This window comes from Gossypium hirsutum, chromosome A07 (assembly GCF_007990345.1).
Source record: "Gossypium hirsutum isolate 1008001.06 chromosome A07, Gossypium_hirsutum_v2.1, whole genome shotgun sequence".
Classification (NCBI taxonomy): domain Eukaryota; kingdom Viridiplantae; phylum Streptophyta; class Magnoliopsida; order Malvales; family Malvaceae; genus Gossypium; species Gossypium hirsutum.
This window is the reverse complement of record NC_053430.1, coordinates 25,782,031-25,786,949: the sequence shown is the minus strand read 5'-3', so window position 1 is coordinate 25,786,949 and position 4,919 is coordinate 25,782,031. Positions and strand designations below refer to the sequence as shown.

Sequence of the window (4,919 nt, the reverse complement as noted above, 5' to 3'; positions counted from 1 at the left end):
GTTGTAAAATTTTAGGCGATGTCCATTTACCTTGAAAGTGCCTTGTGATGGGTGACTTACCTCTATTGTGCCATATGGAAAAGCAGTTTGGACTATGAAAGGACTTGACCATCGTGATTTAAGCTTCTCCGGGAACAACTTGAGCCTCGAGTTATACAACAGGACAAGATCTCCCACTTCAAATTACATGCGTTGTTTTAAACGAGCGTCGTAGTGGCGCTTTTTTGCTTCCTTGTATAGGCATGAATTCTCATATGCATTGGTTCGCCACTCATCTAACTCGTTCAACTGCCTCAACCTATTTTCATCTGTAAGTTTGGGATCGAATTTTAGAAATTTTATAGCTCAGAATGCCTTGTGTTCTAACTCAATTGGTAGATGACAACTTTTTCTATAAACAAGTCTGTAAGGTGATGCTCCTATAGGGGTCTTAAAAGCGATTCTATAAGCCCATAAAGCATCATCTACTTTCATCACCCAATCCTTCCTGTTTAACTCTACTGTGTTTTCTAGGATACGTTTAAGCTTTCGGTTTGCTAAGTCAACTTAGCCACTAGTTTGAGGGTGGTAAGGGGTGACTATTCTATGGTGAACACCGTATTTCATAAGGGTCTTGTCAAATTGAGTGTTACAAAAATGAGTACCCCTACCACTGATAATTGCTCTAGGTGTTCCAAATCGAGAGAAAAGTTTCTTAAGGAATCGTACTACTACTCTAGCATCATTAGTAGGTACAGCTTGGGGTTCAACCCATTTGGACATGTAATCAACAGCTACTAAGATGTACTTATTCCCAAATGAACTAAGGAATGGACCCATGAAGTCAATACCCCAAACATAAAATATTTCACATGAGAGCATATATCTCTGAGGAATTTCATCACGTTTGGAGATATTACCTGTCCGTTGGCATTTCTCACAAGAAGTAACATACCTGTTGGCATCTTTGAATAGAGTGGGCCAATAAAAACCTGATTCGAGGATTTTATGCGCAGTCTTATTTCCACTGTAGTGTCCTCCAGTCGGTCCTGAGTGGCAATGTTCCAAGATCTTCAATGCTTCTGTCCTTGTAACGCATCTTCTATTGACTTGATCTGCATATATACGGAAAAGAAAAGGGTCTTCCCAAAAGTAGTTTTTCACATTAGTAAAGAATCGCTTCTTTTGTTGATGTGTCAACCTTTTTAGGATAATGTTAGTGACTAAAAAATTTGCAATGTCTACAAACCAAGGTACCTCAGAATCAGATATAGCAAAAAATTATTCTTCAGGGAATGAATCATTTATTTCAACGTCATCTAGCTTTTTGGTACTTGAATTTTCAAGCCTAGAGAGATGGTCAGCCGCGAGATTCTCAGCTCCTTTCTTATCCTTAATCTCCAAGTCAAATTCCTGCAATAATAAAATCCATCGAATGAGTTGAGGTTTTGCATCAGTTTTAGTCAAAAGGTAATGAAGAGCAAAATGGTTAGTATAAACGACAACTTTAGACAATATTAGGTATGACCTAAATTTATCGAATGCAAAAACCATAGCTAGCAGCTCTTTCTTCGTAGTGGTGTAGTTTTCTTGTGCGGCTGTCAAAGTTTTGCTAGCATAATTGATAGGTTGAAAATGTTTATCTCTTCACTGTCCCACAAATGCACCTACTACAAAATCACTCGCATCGCACATTAGTTCAAAAGGTGAATTCCAATCAGGTGCAATTATAATTGAGGCTTTAGTCAGTTTATCCTTTAAAGTATTAAATGCTTCTAAACATGCCTGATCGAAATTAAAAGACACATCTTTTTCTAGTAATTTAGTCAAAGGTTTAGCTATTTTAGAAAAGTCTTTAATAAATATTCTATAAAACCCAGCATGTCCTAAAAAGCTTCTAATAGCCTTAATCGAATTAGGGGGAGGTAGTTTTTCAATGGTTTTAATTTTAGATTTATCAACCTCAATCCCTTTACTAGAAATTTTATGTCCTAACACAATACCTTCTTGAACCATAAAGTGACATTTTTTCCAGTTAAGCACAAGGTTTGTTTCCTCACATCTTATTAACACTCGTTTTAAATTTCTAAGGCAAAGATGGAAAGAGTTACCAAAAATTGAGAAATCATCCTTAAATACCTCTATGACGTCTTCTACGAGTTCGTCAAAAATGGCTATCATGCAGCGTTGAAAAGTAGCAGGAGCATTACATAATCCAAAAGGCATTCTACAATAAGAAAACGTACCGTATGGACATGTAAATGTCATCTTTTCTTGATCTTCAGGAGCTATTGGGATTTGAAAATAGCCAGAGAGTCTGTCTAAAAAGCAGTAGTACATATGCCCTGACAATCTTTCCAACATTTGGTCAATGAATGGAAGGGGGAAGTGATCTTTTCTCGTGGCATCATTTAGCTTCCTATAATCAATGCAAACTCTCCAACCTATGACTGTTCATGTTTGGATTAATTCATTCTTCTCATTGGCTACAACAGTCATGCCTCCTTTCTTAGGAACAACCTGCACTAGACTTAACCAAGAACTGTCAGAAATAGGATAAATAATTCTAGCATCTAGGAGTTTAATTACCTTAGCTTTAACAATTTCCTTCATGTTGGGGTCCAGTCGTATTTGGGCTTGCACGCATGGCTTATATTCATCTTCTATTAAAATTTTGTGGGTGCAAAAAGAAGGGTTGATCCCTTTAATGTCAGAAATTTTCCAAGCTATTGCCCTTTTATGCTCTCTTAAGACTTGGAGTAATTTCTCTTTCTTTTTGGGTTGCAAGTTAGACGCGATAATTACCGATAATGCAGAGTTATTTCCAAGGAATGCATATTCCAAGTGATTCGGCAATTGTTTAAGTTCCAGTTTGGGAGGTTCTTCAACAGAGGGTTTTTTCTTAAGTTCATCGTTTACCTTAATACCCTCATATTCTGCTGGTCTTTGGGAGGGTTTATTGGAATTTAGTTCAGTTCCTATCTCAGAATTATTATCCTCCTCCTCTCCTTGGGCAAGACACAGTTCCAACATGTCCTTATGTATGATTTCCTGAAAGGAATCTTGAGTAGCATGATCAATAGAGCCAATAAAAAAACATGAGTCATCCTGCTCCCTAGAAAATCTCATAGCATCATAAATTTTAAAGATAATCTCTTCGTCACCTACTCTAAGTACCAATTTACCATTACCCACATCAATAACAGCCCTAGCAGTGGCTAAAAATGGACGACCTAAGATTAAAGGCACTTCAATATCCTCATCCATGTTAAGCACAACGAAATCAATAGGGAATATAAATTCATCTACTTTTACAAGTACATCCTCTATAATTCCCTTAGGATATTTAACATATCTATTAGCTAATTGAATACTCATCCTAGTGGGATTAGGTTCTCCAAGACCAAGTTGTTTAAACATTTTATATGACATCAAATTAATGCTAGTGCCTAAATCAGCTAGTGCCTTATTAACATTCAAACTACCAATTAAACAGTGAATAGTAAAACTTCCTGAGTCTTTCAGTTTGGTTGGTAGTTTATTTTCGAGTATGGCTGAGCACTCCTCATTAAGTTCCACTATAGATAAGTCTTCAAACTTCCTTTTGTTTGTTAGAAGCTCCTTTAAAAATTTTGCGTATGTAGGCATCTGCGATATAGCTTCAACAAAAGGTAAGTTAATATGCAGTTGTTTAAAAAGTTCAAGAAATTTACTGAATTGTGGATCCATGCGGTCTTTCTTCAACTTTGCTGGATATGGGATTGGTGGTTTATATTTCTTTTACATTGGATTGTTATTGTTTTCGGGTTTTTTTTCCTCTCCTGTGTCTCTTTCAGCTTCTTGTGGTAACTTCTTTTCAGATTCAGCTAACACCTTCCCACTCCTTAGTGTAACTGTTTTCACATGCTCTTTTGGATTGGGTTCGGTGTTACTAGGTAAACTTCCTGGTGGTCTTTCTGAAATCATCTTAGCCAGCTACCCAATTTGATTCTCGAGTCCTTGGATCGATGCTTGCTGATTTTTAAGTGCAATTTCAATGTTCTGAAATTAGGTTTTCGCTACTGAAATAAATTTTGACATCATCTCCTTAAGGTTTGGCTTTTTCTCTTGCTCGTAAAGTTGTTGTTGGAAGCCTGGAGGATGTTGTGGTCTCTAATTTCCTTGGCCTCCCCATGAAAAATTTGGGTGGTTCCTCCAACCTGCATTGTAAATGTTATTATAAGGATAATTTTGAGGTCAAAGATTATTCCCCATAAAATTTAGTTGCTTGTGTTCCATGTTGTGGCCATAAGATAGGTATTCTGAATTGCTCGTTCCACCTCTATTTGTATTGCATTGCATTACTGGGTGAACTTGAGAAGAGCTAAGTAAACCATCAATTTTTTATTCAAAATTTCTACCTGATTAGAGAGCATGGTGACCAAATCGGTGTTGAAAACGCCAGCTGCTTTCGTTGGCTTTGTCCTCATGACTTGCCACTAATAATTATTCAGTGACATCTCTTCTATAAATTCATAAGCCTCCTTAGGTTTCTTATTGTTGATAGTCCCACCAGTAGTTACGTCAATCATCTGTCTAGTCGAAGGATTCAGGTCATTGTGAAATATTAGAACCTGCAACCATAAGGGTAGCTCATGGTGAGTGCACCTTCTCAAGAGGTCCTTGTATCTCTCCCATGCATCATAGAGTGTTTATAGATTCGTTTGCACAAAAGAAGAGATATCATTCCTTAATTTAGACGTTTTAGCTGGCGAAAAATATTTAAGTAAAAACTTTTCGGTCATTTGTTCCCAAGTAGTGATTGAACCTCGTGGTAACGAGTTCAACCACTGTTCAGCTTTGTTCCTCAATGAAAAGGGAAACAACCGAAGGTGAATGACATCATCAGAAACGCCATTGATTTTAACAGTGTCACAAAACTCCAAAAATTTCGCCAAGTG

General features: G+C 37.0%; 1 non-coding gene across 1 annotated transcript; it reads left to right on the top strand.

The window, feature by feature from the left end:
- Positions 1-4,608: 4,608 nt before the first annotated feature.
- On the top strand, positions 4,609-4,715 carry LOC121204152 (small nucleolar RNA R71). The gene has a single exon (XR_005899080.1). It is a non-coding gene; the product is annotated as a small nucleolar RNA R71 (small nucleolar RNA).
- The last annotated feature ends 204 nt before the right edge of the window (positions 4,716-4,919 follow it).